The 15,000-nt window shown below is 41.2% G+C and overlaps 4 non-coding genes across 4 annotated transcripts in view; all 4 read right to left on the bottom strand.

Annotated features, from left to right (window-relative positions):
* Positions 1 to 11,177: 11,177 nt before the first annotated feature.
* trnak-uuu (transfer RNA lysine (anticodon UUU)) lies at positions 11,178 to 11,250 on the bottom strand. The gene has a single exon. It is a non-coding gene; the product is annotated as a tRNA-Lys (tRNA).
* Positions 11,251 to 12,736: 1,486 nt separating this feature from the next.
* Positions 12,737 to 12,818, bottom strand: trnas-aga (transfer RNA serine (anticodon AGA)). The gene has a single exon. It is a non-coding gene; the product is annotated as a tRNA-Ser (tRNA).
* Positions 12,819 to 12,940: 122 nt separating this feature from the next.
* On the bottom strand, positions 12,941 to 13,013 carry trnak-uuu (transfer RNA lysine (anticodon UUU)). The gene has a single exon. It is a non-coding gene; the product is annotated as a tRNA-Lys (tRNA).
* A 1,916-nt stretch (positions 13,014 to 14,929) lies between these two features.
* Positions 14,930 to 15,000, bottom strand: part of trnas-aga (transfer RNA serine (anticodon AGA)) — an 82-nt gene continuing 11 nt past the window's right edge. Inside the window, exon 1 of the tRNA in view lies at positions 14,930 to 15,000. This exon is cut by the window's right edge and continues 11 nt beyond it. This is a non-coding gene — a tRNA (tRNA-Ser).

Genomic DNA, 15,000 nt, shown 5'->3' with positions numbered 1-15,000 from the left:
TTAGACGCATTTTAGACCTATTTTACCCAATTAAAAAACAATTTGCAAGAATAAAATGTACAACATACTTTGCACAAACATAGTTTATTCCAAAAGCTCGAATGTAACGCACGTTATATGTAATAAAAAAATAAAAAAATATATACAAGTACAAATATATGTAAATACAATTATTTATTATACAATCACTACCACAAAGTCTCAAATCCAACATTTACAATAGAAGGAATATATATATATATATATATATATATATATATATATATATATATATATATATATAATTAAAATGGTTTCATATATAATAAACACTACCACAAATTTGGTTTCATAATAATAATATATACATTACATATAATAATAATAATATATACATATTCACAAATAAAAGCTCAAATCTATATAACTTTATAATAAATACAAATTTAAATAGCTACATGTAATGATAATAAAAACGTAGTACAATTACAAATAGTTTGATAAATGAATAATAATATATATTATTAGTATTTTTGGTAGTTTTATAATAATAATAATATTAATAATAATTAGCCATTTAGATACACATACACACTCACACAATTGCAATGGCTAGATATAATAATAGTAATAATATAACTTCCACAAATAGTTTAATAAAAATGTAGAAAAAATTGTTATATATAAAATATATATACATAAACATATTTTTAAGAGCTTTCCTTCAAATGTACTTAATGCACTAACGTAAAATTTAAAGTTTTATAAAATTATATAAAATTTTCTAAAATTAAAATTATCACAATTATAAAAAATAAAAAATTAAATATAATTGTGAATGAAAGACAAAATAAATCCTAAAGAGACTCTTTCCACTCTGCAATGGTCTGGCCAGCTGCTGGACAGTACCACTTTCCTCTAACCTGGGAATGGCCAGTGAGTTTACTTTTTGATTGGCCACATATTTTACACTCATAATGGTAATGTTCCTTTGTGTGACGCTTCTTTGGTGGCTCCCCTCTTGCCACACGCTCTTGATCCTCAAGTGCTGCCTTGTGCTGTCTCCATGCACGCTGTCGGTTCTGAGGAGGTGGTGGAACTGATGGCTGTTGGCCTGGTGGAAAAGACGACCAACCCTGAGAGTGCGATGGTGGAACCGATGGCTGTTGGCACGGCTGAAGAGAAGACCAACCCTGAGAGTGCGATGGTGGAACCGATGGCTGTTGGCACGGCTGAAGAGAAGACCAACCCTGAGAGTGCGATGGTGGAACCGATGGCTGTTGGCACGGCTGAAGAGAAGACCAACCCTGAGAGTGCGATGGTGGAACCGATGGCTGTTGGCCTGGTGGAAAAGACGACCAACCCTGAGAGTGCGGTGGTGGAACTGATGGCGGTTGGCCTGGTGGAAAAGACGACCAACCCTGAGAGTGCGATGGTGGAACCGATGGCTGTTGGCACGGCTGAAGAGAAGACCAACCCTGAGAGTGCGATGGTGGAACCGATGGCTGTTGGCCTAGTGGAAAAGACGACCAACCCTGAGAGTGCGATGGTGGAACTGATGGCGGTTGGCCTGGTGGAAAAGACGACCAACCCTGAGAGTGCGATGGTGGAACTGATGGCGGTTGGCCTGGTGGAAAAGACGACCAACCCTGAGAGTGCGATGGTGGAACTGATGGCGGTTGGCCTGGTGGAAAAGACGACCAACCCTGAGAGTGCGATGGTGGAAAAGACAAATCAGAATTCCCAGGCCAGACATGCCACCCAGGAAAGTGCTGGGACCCAGGCCAGTCTGTGCCAGATGGAGATGTGTCTACAAGCCCAGTGTCTGTGTGCGTAATAGAAGACACTGCAGTTCCAGTTCGTGCACATTTACGTTGGCGTATAACTGCCTCACCCTCCCGATTTTCAGGCTCCTGGAACTCAATGGCAACATGTCCATGTTCAACAGGTGCAGATGGGAGTTCTCTAGGCTTTGGCAGTGGCTCCTTTGCCAAACCAACAGGCTGGGGAAGCTCCACTCCTTGTAGCAAGGTGTCCCGGTCAGTTCTTTTCTGTCTGTCGAGAAGCCTGGGAAAGAATAACAGACATTTTTAGCTTTACCCACAGTACATTTACAAAACATCTCTACTGATTTGTTTTTATAAACTATGTACACTAAACTATTCAAAAACTATCCATCACTTGGATACTTCAGCATTAAAGGAACACGCCGACTTTTTGGGACTTTAGCTTATTCACCGTATCTCCGAAGCACTGCTACTTCTGTGGAGTGATTTACTCCAACTCTGAGCAAACTCTCTGCTCCTCACCAGTTCTCAGGTGCTGCGAGTAAATCACTCCGTCCAAGTAGCAGTGCTTCACCTTCTGAGAATATACTTCCCAGTATGTATATGGTTAGAAGAAGCCTGCGTCTCATATGGCCTTGTTATTTGTACACACTGTTGCTATACAAATCACAACATGTAAATAGGAAAATGTTGATGTTATTTTGTCACTTATTGGGAGCAGTATGCTAGATGGAGCCATTTACCTCCAGTATTTGTGCTAAGCTAGGCCAGCGGTGGGGGCGTCGGATAGAGTTACAGCACGCACGGAGATTAGAAGGGTATGTATGGACTTATCTGACTCTGGGGGATACGGTGAATAAGCTAAAGTCCCAAAAAGTCAGCGTGTTCCTTTAACATTCAGCAATATTATCAATTTGACTATACTGACATTATTGGACAATAACTAAACTGATAACATTACAGCTGATTTATAGCCGAATTGACCTCATTTCGTAATTGATGAACTTCGCACTTTGTGAACATTATCAGAGAAAAACAGACTGTGGAATGTCTCAACTGACAAATCAGAATCAAGCATTTCAGAAAGCTGTGTAATAAGCAATAACGTATTCTAAACCGTAACATTCTGAATTTCTGAAAAGCTTTTGTGAAACAATGTATGCATTTATTACCAAATTTTTTAAATCCTTTTTTTGGCAGACATATAAAAGGTTGCAAGTTTCAAAATGAGACGGTGTCTGAAAACAATGTATATATTTAATGTATGTTATATACAAATACATGTGGAATAGAGAATAGTTCAAAAGATTTATTATTTCAGAAGTGCAGTCGTTCATCATAGGAATAGATTTCATATTACTGAAGTGAATTTAGGAAGCTGAAATCCAACTCACCATGAAGACACTGTGGTGTTGTTTATAGTAACTAGCACCAAGTTGGTCTGGTCTAGTAGCTCTCTGCAGTCTTCAAGCAGCTGCTTGATGTGGCTATAAATCATCACAATTGCCTGAGGAATGGGAAAGGTTTTGCCCTTGTTATCTTTAGGCCTATTTCTGGCTTCCCTGAATTCCTTCAGAAGCTTGAGTGCAACACATTCTGAAACCCTGTTGGCATCAGGTCTCTGGGCAGCCTGACCATGAGTCATGAACAGTCTGTGAATAAAAAGATGCATGATTGTATTATGTATGATTAGTATTCTATGGTTCATTATAGCTTTGTAAACATATAGACTGATTATGTTTTGGAATTGTATGGCAATGAGAGATAGACTTTATGATCTATCCTGGATCTCATCAAAACAGTTTTTTTAAAGTATTTTTAACCTTTGAAAGGAATTAAATTATACAGGGAGCATTCAACAAGACTCAAATTTAACACCGGTGCACTACAATTTAACTCACCTCTCAGCTGCTTGCTGACCAGGGGCTGAGCCACTACGCTTCCGAGAAGCTCTCCAAGGACCTTCCGAGGTCTTTTTCTTGCACTTAAGGGAATACTTGGAGGGGGACTGATCAATGGTATGCAAATACGAATACAACCGCAAGATCTCTGCTATCTCGTTAGTTGATAAACCAGTGATCGTGCGGTTGAGACTGACGAGATAGCCTGCCAGGTTATCCACTGCCTCCCATCCAGGAACACCCCTTGAATCACATCTACTGTCCTAGAAATGGAAACAAAAACAGAATCCTGGATTAGGAAATTATTTTGATACTTTGATAAACCATTCACAAATTACAAGCATCAGGTATTAGAAACTTTACCGGAGCTGGTGTGCTGGGCCCAGCACAGGAAATGTCTTCAATGTCAGGACTGTAAGAGCCACCACTTGGCACACTGGTTTCTTAGATTTTTTAAAAACATTTTAAAGAGAAGAATAAACTTCAGTTACAAAATTGACTGTTCAAATTGACTATTATTAATCTTTTAATTAAATGAACGTTTAATCATGAAGCAACTCATTCATTGCTCCTAAAAACATTAACATTCCTATGTAATTTTAATTCAAAACGATCAAGAAAATTGACATTACCAGAGGTGAGATCAATGAATCACCATGACTGCTGGAACTTGCAAGGGTGTGTGTGCCCAAATTGAGGTCTGCCGCTTCACATATTGTGACATCCAGACACTCATCCTCCTGAACTTCAACCTCCATCTCTGGCAAGGCGATTTCATGTTGCTCCAGTGGAGAAAGCAGGTCTCCTCTGTCAGACTGTGCCAGCAAGTACTCCACAGCTATACGCTCATCTGCCATAAAGATTCAATAAACATTTTGTAATAAGAGCTATATATCAGGCTAAAGCAGTAGGCTACAGTGCATGTGATGAATGTAGTGTTGCTAATGAAAAATCTATTTTGCGATTAACATGAAAAATGTAAAAGCAAAAATCACAAAAGAAAAACTAAAACAAATACACTTCAACTTCACAAACTGACATATCTTATAACTAGGAACAAGCACCTTTACAGCAATGATCAGTCATGAAAACGATGGTCTGATTGGTTAGCATTCAGGCAGCATGCAAAGCCTTTGAAAACACACAGTGATGCCTGGAATCACTATCGTAATAGTGTGTACAATGGTGAATCTTACCAGTGGGTTTCCCAGGAGGTTTGAATTCTGGCAGGAGTGCACATCCAAGGACTCTGTTGCTGAGGACATTCATGTGGGACATTAAACGTACATCATACATTTTAGTAAGTGATGTACCACTCATGTCCACAGCTTGATGAGCTCGGTTGATGTTCCACCTAGATGCACCCTCAAGCATGTACATCTGCGTATGTAGTGCATTACATCTCCAACCTGAAAGACAATGTTTCACATGATTAAAATACTATTATATAACCCCCCACTCAGAACCACCAGGCCTAAGAAAAAGGTTTGTTTCCAATTTGGTGCCTTTAATTTTCGAAGTCAGCAACTTCAGTATTGTGACAACACTATTTAAATATATGCATAATATTGTTTTATAATTTCAATTTACCTGGAATAAAAGTGCACTGGTGGCGATGGAAGCTTTCCAGAGAGGAGGACCCTCTGCCACACCTCAGTACATCCAGAACCTTGTCACCCTTCTGTAAACCGGAGCCCAGTTTTGTGTACAACTGAACACCGGGTGGATCTTGGATGCAAGGTAAGTGTTTCTGCTGTACCTCCCACACACGTGTCATGCTCTCTGGATTGATGAGGCGCAAACCAGTGGTGTCGGTCAGTTCCCACATGGAGTCCAGCAGTCCTTGTATCAAGACACGAGTTTCTTCAACTCCGCGTGTCCTCCTCCTGCAGTGCTTGGCCAGCTCACTGGAGGTGATGCTTGACAGGATTTGGGCCTCTGTTGAAATATGACCCCCATGTTTTTTTAAAAGCATGGTCTTTTTCGCCTCTTTAAGACGAGAGATGTCATCCTTGTCCCATTCAAATATACAGCTGGACAACTTGGAGCAGAAAGTGCCATACAGTGGATGGTGCTCCGTTGTAAGGCCAGCAGTAAACCGCCGCATGAAGTGGAACACATCAAGTCGCACTGTGATATTCCATGGTCGGAACCAGGTAAGAACTGGAGTCACGCCTACACCAATGAGAAACAAGGAGTGATTGTTTTCTCAGATTTACATTTGCATCATTAAAGAAATATAATAATGCTGTTTTACATAAGCTTTTGTCTACTTGATTGCAAACACTGAACAGGGTTCTCATAGTAAATTGCTACTGTAAATAGAAATTAAGAATTTTAGAACCATTGTAAATAGATCTAAAAAAATATAAATTTCTATAGTAAATAGTTCTAAAAATTCTCTTTATGAGTGTTCTTAAAGAATATGAACAAACACCTAGAAAAACCATGTACAGGAATGAAATTTAGTTTTTAGTAATTTAGAAACATGCCTGAAATGGTTGCTAATATGAATTAGAAATACAAACACATTCATATTAGGTAAAGACTTAATGTAACAAACCTGTCTCGCTGCAGCAGTCCCGGTCAACGTAAATCACAGCTGGCTCTGGCTCCCCAGCATCCTTGTATCGCTTTACGATGCCCTGACACAAGTCATCTATGCCAGCTCCCTCACCAGTGGTTAGGACACAGTTCAGGACTTGGCCAAACTCATTGCCAACATTGGTCATCCATGTAGCAGTGTCCGCAATGCCACCAGCAAGCTTTTTAGTTATCTATATAAATACACAAACATTACAATCAGGTAAAAATCTCTGAACATCAAGTTGAAATTAACATGCATTTGCCTCTTTTTATATACATTTACCTTCTTGGTAGAATCAAGCTTCAGGATGCTACCATATGTTGATGTTATGACACCCTTTAGCTCATCAATGTGACTCAGGATCTCGTTGGCATGAACCGTCTCAAACCACTGTGCCAGAGGTAGGGGGCAAAAAGGCGGTGGCTGCTGATATACCACTTCAGCCTGTGTCAGGGCACATTTCTTTTTGTGAAATTCACAGTCTGTCAGATAGTTAATGGTACGTCTTGCCCCATCCTCGCTGTGAACTTCTTCAAGCGCCTGCTGCAAGAAACTGGAGCTGATCCCAGCAGTTCTAGGCTTCAACAAAGTCACACACTTCCTGTCAAGTGCAAGGTGAGTGGTAAGAACAGCGGGGAATTTGTTTCTGTGGGAGGGATCTAGTTGTTTGAGGATCTCCGAACTCCAAGGGCAGACAGGAATCTTACACTTACTGCAGCGAGGGTAGTCTACTCCAATTAAATAATATCTCGAGTCAATATCAATGACTTCCCTCACTTTTGTGTAGATTCCTGAATGGTGCATCTTCCTATTGCACTGTGTGCACTTCAGAGGAATACCCCACATTCTCATTGGGGCCCACAGAAACATACGCTGTCTAAGGTAGGTGTTAGGATCAGGAGGTGAAGTTGTAGGCTTGCTGGGACTTGGTGGATGAAACCAGTTTTGAGAAAACTGCTGCTTAAGTCGTCCTGTGGCGTCATATAGACACTGCGCGATTCACTTCTGGTCTGCTGGCTTAATAACTCGACAGAACTGTTTGGGGAGAAAACTCACCCAATTCACTACTGGAGGCCTCAGGTTAATTTCCAGGGATGGTGTTTGAGGTGCAGTTTGTGGAACGCCTTGCTGCTCTTCAATGTATGCGGGTGATTCAGTAAATGATGTTGTTGGAGAAGATGTTGGTGGATCCACAGATTCTGTCCCTGCAAGACTGGTACAAGGATGATTAGTTTCAATGTGGTGAAGAAGTCCAACCGCACCCCAGACTTTTGCACCACACTGGTCACAACATTCTTGGACATGGTAATCTGACAGATGTTCGGAGAAACAGTCCACATCAATGTCTTCACCACAAAGACCACACTTTATTGAAGAACTGCTCTCTGGGACTGATCTTGAGCCTGCACTGCTCTCTGGGACTGATCTTGAGCCTGCACTGCTCTCTGGGACTGATCTTGAGCCTGCACTGCTCTCTGGGACTGATCTTGAGCCTGCACTGCTCTCTGGGACTGATCTTGAGCCTGCACTGCTCTCTGGGGCTGGTTTTGCGCCTGCACTGCTCAGTGGTCTTGCCTGAGCACCTGCACTGCTCCATGAGGCTGGTCTTGCCTGAGCACCTGCACTGCTCCATGAGGCTGGTCTTGCCTGCGCACCTGCACTGCTCCATGAGGCTGGTCTTGCCTGCGCACCTGCACTGCTCCATGAGGCTGGTCTTGCCTGCGCACCTGCACTGCTCCATGAGGCAGGTTTTGCACCTGCACTGCTCTGTGGTCCTCCTTCCATGCCTGCACTGTTCTGTGGTCCTCCTTGCATGCCTGCACTGCTCTGTGGTCCTGCTTGCATGCCCGCACTGCTCTGTGGTCCTGCTTGCATGCCTGCACTGCTCTGTGGTCCTGCTTGCATGCCTGCACTGCTCTGTGGTCCTGCTTGCATGCCTGCACTGCTCTGTGGTCCTGCTTGCATGCCTAACACTGTCTGCTCTGCTGACTGTAAAAAAAGCATTAGTGTTTTCCCTAGGATTAGTGTTTTCCCTAGGTCTCAAAATCTGCAAATTATCAAAATCAAAACTTTGCTGAAAAACATGTTGTACACAATTACTACATGCAAACTGTCGTCTGATTCATAGGTTGTTGTTCTTTAAGGAAAGTAATACACCTTTAAGTAGAATTGTAAAAACACCCACCTTCAGGTCTTTGTGCAGGCATCTTTTTACTGCGAGTTAAATTGACATTTATATGCATTTTATTCAAGTAACCTGTTATACCATTATAAAGACCTCACTGATTTACATTAAAAGCTAAGAAATTAATCTAGTGTACTGACAGCATTTGCACTAAATTGCACAGCTTTGCTCAGTTTGTGCGCATTATATATATATATATATATATATATATATATATATATATATACACACACCTTTTCCTGACTATTATTTCATGTCAGGCTTTACAGCTCAAATAATGAACATTTTTCTCTTATTAAAAAATGTTTTTAAATTAGTAATGATCACCAGCATAGGTAAAATAATCACATTCATTACATACCTTATGATAACCACATTTGCAAGTGATTATTTTCCCAAATATATCATATGCACAGGTCTGTTTGTGTAATGGACAGTTATTAATTCTTTCCAAGGCATGCTTCCACTTCTTCGCCCCTGGCTTCTTGCCTGTTGAGAAGTGGTACTTCCCTTGGGCATACTTGCACATGATGTCATGCCAGTATGAGTCTGGTTTACCAGTCTTAGTCATGTCTATAAATATGAAACAACAGGGTAAATACCAGACAACTTGAGAACAACTTCAGAGAGATACAAATGAAATGAAATTTAAAGAAAATGCTTAGGGGAAAACATTTAAGACAAATTTTATGTAGAAGAGGGATTTTACACATGGATGGTTGTCAAATTACTAATGTTTGTTAATTTAACCATGTTAAAAGACAATTTTTAAACTATGGTAAATAGAATGAATGATTACGTTGCACTAAATTCAAATTGGTGCAATGAGGGGTGCAGTGAGAGGTGCAGTGAGAGGTGCAGTGTGCAGTGAGAGGTGAGATGCAGTGAGAGGTGAGGTGCAGTGAGAGGTGAGGTGCAGTGAGAGGTGAGGTGCAGTGAGAGGTGAGATGCAGTGAGAGGTGAGATGCAGTGAGGGGTGCAGTGAGGGGTGCAGTGTGCAGTGAGAGGTGAGATGCAGTGAGAGGTGAGATGCAGTGAGGGGTGCAGTGAGAGGTGCAGTGAGGGGTGCAGTGAGAGGTGAGATGCAGTGAGAGGTGCGATGCAGTGAGAGGTGCAGTGAGGGGTGCAGTGTGCAGTGAGAGGTGAGATGCAGTGAGAGGTGAGATGCAGTGAGGGGTGCAGTGAGAGGTGCAGTGAGGGGTGCAGTGAGAGATGAGAGGTGAAGTGAGAGGAGCAGGGCCAGGGAGAAGAGAAGGCCCAAGGAGAGGGCAAGGTAAAGGTGTAAGAATGTGTGGTGGTGGCATTCCAAGGGCTGCAAGAACAGTAGTCAGTGATGAAATCCGTGCCACTATCATTGACCATGTAATCAACCACGGTCTTTCACTAAGAGAGGCTGGAAAAAAGTAAAGTTACTGTACATGTGGACATACAATTCCCAACCAAGAAATGTTGTGTAAAAACGGTGGACTGCATGTTTTGCATGTTTTTCAAACTGAAACACTAAAGTCTATGAAGTTTTTGTAATGTCAACAATAGCCAGTATTTTGAAACTGGGTGTACTTTGATTGACTGCATGTACCTTGTGACGTGAAAACAAGTGTTATTCTTTGACAGAATAATTTCATTCTGAGTCTGAGTCAGATTTTCAGTGTTTTGGTAAAGTTAGTGTATGCAGAGAAAGATGTGTTCTATTTTGAAATGAAGAGTGTGTTTTTCAAAATGTGTTTTTGAGAAGAAAATCATCCATTTGGCCAATTGTGTTTTGTGGGTGTGAGTCTGTTTTAAGAGTTTAGAAAAATTATCTGAAGTATGGGTAAGCGCTTGTTAGCGATTAAAAAAAACAACTAATAAATTGAAAACAGTAAAAAGCAACAGAGAGTAAAAATAAAGCAGTTCATTATGTAAAAATTATAACATAATTAGTTTCTAAAGTTATTAGGCTTTTTATTACGGTTTTATTTGTACACTCTATGGTTAATACAAAACAAGTCACCACTCTGTATTTTAACATTAATCATCATAGGAATTATTATCCTCATTTATAGTCTATATACTGTTATCTTAAACCAGTCCGGCTAAGCTTTTGCAGTATGAAGGCCGCGATTTATATCACTTTATCAAAATATGGCCTCCGAACTCTATATAAGTGTTAAAACAACGAATTACAAATAAAGATAGCTGAATTAAACGTGTGCAACCTAAACCGAGTTTGAACTGTAATGTCCAACGAATAGATAATTTTTCTCTTTCACGTTAAAATGTTAATTAAACTGTACTTGCCTGCATCAAAACACAAAACCGTCTCAGTCCTTTTCGCGCCGTCGCTCTTTATGACGGTGGTCACGAGACTATGTTTCGGCCAATGACTGTTTTGGCCCGTCCAGCCAATGGCTGTTTTGCCCCGCTGTTCGGAACTGTTAGGACCCGCTGTTCGGAACTGTTAGGACGTAATTTAGGATTGTTAGGACCTGTGTTAGGAATTGTTAGGACTTATTTAGATTGTGTTAGGAATTGTTAGGACTTGTTTAGATTGTGTTAGGACTTGTGTTAGGACTTGTATCAAATGGTTAGGAATAGTTAGGCTGTCCATTCGCCGGAGGGTACGGCCACGACTACAAGCTGGCTGAAAGGGGCATGTCGTTTGTCGATTGGTGCCTTGCAGCGTCGCTGCCGGAGGCCAGTGTAGATCAGCAAGAACTCAACAACAAAATGTACCGCTCCACAAAAAGACGCTCGTTCGCCCGAACAGGGACTTGAACCCTGGACCCTCAGATTAAAAGTCTGATGCTCAACCGACTGAGCTATCCGGGCTCTTGCTCAAGAAGTGTGCGTGCTGCGTCGGAACGCACAGCAAAATGAATCGTATTGGCGCAGAAAAAAGAGTGTCCTCCAATGCATTGCGTTTCCTTCTTCGAAGATTCAGAATGGCCGTCAAAACGTCTGCTATGTCAAAATATATTTGCTAATTAGTGGGAATGCAGCCTAGTAGACTGATGATAATAGTAATTAAAGGAAAATAATGCTAGGAAAAAGAACAAATACTCACTGCTACTTGTCTGGAAAGCCTCTTCACACGCTTCAATGCTGTTGACTTGCCGCGCTGCTATCGTTATTGTAAACTTGTGTCAAAGGCGTAGTTGTTTGTAGCCAGTGGCGCAAAAAGTGGGTATGCGCTATATGCGGCGCATAGGGGCGCCGCATCATGAGGGCGCCAAAGCGATGGTTAAATTTTTTTTTTTTTTTTATAAGTTATATACATTTATATAAAATTTATACAAGTTAAATATAAAAAAAGTTAAATACATTTTAGAGGACTAACAGGCTAGAGTAGGCGTCGGTGCCCTCATAATATTCCATCATTGAATTTATTTTGACATAGAAGGGTATCGCGAGCGGGCGGGGGCGCGCGCGTGATCGCTGAGGAGCAGCACAGGAGTGCGTTATCGTTGAAACTCGAAAAAGATGAATGAAGCAAAAAAGCGGTCGGGGGCTAAAAATAGAAAAAGAAGGAGGTTAAAGGAGATGGCATGTCAAGGGATGCGACAGCAGCTAAATAAGTGGATGGTGAAATGCAACAGGTATGTGATGTTTGTGCTTGGAGGAGGCTTGCAAATATTCATGTTAACAGACTAACGTTTGCTAACTCTGGGAATGTAGCAGCCAGAGCTAGCTAGTTTAGAATATGTAAAACCGAGGTTGATGAGCTGAAAACTAAAAAATATAAGGTAGCATGTACAATAAATGACAAGAATCTGGAAAACAACTAATGCAATATCTCTGGTTTACCATGGAATCATGCGTAGATTTGCTACCAGGCTTGGAGGCTTGCAAATATTAATGTTAACAGCAAGTGTTTGCTAACTTAATGCAAATAATATTGCTGATATCTACATTTAGATTTTGGTTAAACCTTATGGTACCAATCCCATGCATGACATATCTCAATTATATTAAAGTAAAATAACAACTGGAAAATATAAGGTAGCATGCACAATAAATGACTAGAAGCTGGAAAACATGACTTATGCAATAAGGCTGGTTTATCATGGAAACAAATAGATTTAGTTTTACCATTCATGTATGTTCATGTTAGCTGTGCTTGAATACAAAGGGGCCTTGTCATCTTTAGCTTGCAGACAAAACTGTTTCTTACCAACATAACTCTTTTCAAGGGTAATCCTGTAACAGTGACTCTGGAGAAGAAGTCACTGAAAAGAAAAGGATTCTGTTTTTCCTTTTATAAAGTTTAAGCTAGGCCTCCAGAAGGTTACAAACTAAAGCAGGCGCATGCTGTCAACATAGCCGGTAGGATTCGAACCTGCGCGGGGAGACCCCAATGGATTTCTAGTCCATCGCCTTAACCACTCGGCCACGACTACAAGCTGGCTAAAAGGGGCATGTCGTTTGTGGATTGGTGCCTTGCAGCGTCGCTGCCGGAGGCCAGTGTAGATCAGCAAGAACTCAACAACAAAACGTACCGCTCCACAAAAAGACGCTCGTTCGCCCGAACAGGGACTTGAACCCTGGACCCTCAGATTAAAAGTCTGATGCTCTACCGACTGAGCTATCCGGGCTCTTGCTTGAGAAGTGTGCTTGCTGTGTCGGAACGCACAGCAAAATGAATCGTATTGGCGCAGAAAAAAGAGTGTCCTCCAATGCATTGCGTTTCCTTCTTCGAAGATTCAGAATGGCCGTCAAAACCTAGCGATTAGAAAATATACACGCACCATATTCTCTCTGAAGCAAGATTCTTCCGAAATAAATAGGAGCGTTTCGTTTTCAGTCTTTTCTCTAAGGGTTCGAACCTGAGACCTCATGCTTTCAAAGAAGGTCCCAGTTTCAATTCACTCGAACATCCAGAGCACATCAAGGGCACGCGCCCTTCACAAAAAAGTAGCCTGAAGGACGGGGTGAGGAGAGGTGGTGACATGGAGCTCAATTTCAATGGCACCCAGAAAACCTTGCCGTGACCCGAATTCGAACCGGGGTTGCTCCGGCCAAAAAGCAGAGTACTAACCACTATACGATGACGGCGAGCTACCGGTCTACCCCACGTGTCCTTGACTACAAAGGGGCCTTGTCATCTTTAACTTGCAGACAAAACTGTTTCTTACCAACATAACTCTTTTCAAGGGTAATCCTGTAACAGTGACTTTTTTTTCCTTTTATAAAGTTTAAGCTAGGCCTCCAGAAGGTTACAAACTAAAGCAGGCGCATGCTGTCAACGTTAGGGGTGGGAATTGGCAAAAATTTGACGATTTGATAGTATTGCGATATTTGGGCCACGATTCAATATATTGCGATTCTCAATATATTGCGATACAGCAAGTATTGCGATTCGATTCTGCGATATTGTGATTCACGTCCCCCATATTATTCAAAGGCATTACAAAAAATTTGGAAAATAAGACCGCTCACCTCACTTTAAATGTCACATTTAATTCTGTAAACATTATCTTCTACACATTAACTGAAGTGCAAAAACTGAAAAACTTGTTCTTGAACATTCGGGAGACACATTGCAACACTGGTTTCATCACTTGCCCACCGCGGCACCGAAACAAAAACAAAAAAAAAGTTTAAAGCGTTAAAAATGTTTAACGCAATTACGCAGTATCCGTTAAATCCTGCCTGTATTACACACACACACACACACACGACCCACAGAAAAGACGCGCGTCAGTATCAAGTTCTCTTTCGAGCTTGAACAAACCATAACACACACAAATTATGCCAAAATGTCAGTTTTGTCGAGTGTTCTCATAAGAGCAATCTTGAATTATTTAAATAAACGTAGAGATTTGTGAGAAAATGGGACGCGTGTCAGATCGCGTCTCTGTCCCACATTGCACTGCATTAACGAATGTACAGCGCTCAACGCCTCTCGCTTACTCGTTTTCATTCACTCCTTCAAGTTAACAGTATTAGTGGACTAACGTTAACTTAGGGAATAGGCCTAACTTAGTGAATGAGGGTTTAGAGGGCGATTTCAACCCATGTTCTCAAGCAGTGAAAAATAGAGGACAATGACAACGCGCTGACAGACAAGACCGAGCAGATAATATTTAATATGAAACAAACAAAACTCACTGAGCTCCCAGCACATAACTTAAAATTATTTAAATACAAAAGAGTAACATAAAGCAGACATAATAGAGTTACATAAACCTGAGAATAATCATAAAACCGAAATTTACCCACACTTTCGATTTGAAAGATGCGGAGCGTCGTGTACAACAGTAATACTGAAGCCATTTTCATTTGAATTTGCTGTCGAATGTACGACAACAAAGCACCGCAACAAGCGCCACCTTGTGGATGTAATACACAAATGTAAATGATCAGAGTAAACTCTGAGAAAACCGGAAAGTAAAACAGATAATTTTATAATTAAATATCGCAATACTTTGCGCTACTGTATCGATATAATTGCGTGCGCAAAACATCGCGATACTGAACAGAATCGATTTCTTCCCCCACCATTAGTCAACGTAGTCGGCAGGATTCGAACCTGCGCGGGGAGAGCCCAATGGATTTCTAGTCCATCGCCTTAACCACTCG

Source organism: Siphateles boraxobius, unplaced genomic scaffold (assembly GCF_051911475.1).
Source record: "Siphateles boraxobius isolate OS27281-9 unplaced genomic scaffold, OSU_SipBor_1 42, whole genome shotgun sequence".
NCBI lineage: Eukaryota > Metazoa > Chordata > Actinopteri > Cypriniformes > Leuciscidae > Siphateles > Siphateles boraxobius.
This window is presented reverse-complemented; position numbering and strand designations above follow the sequence as displayed.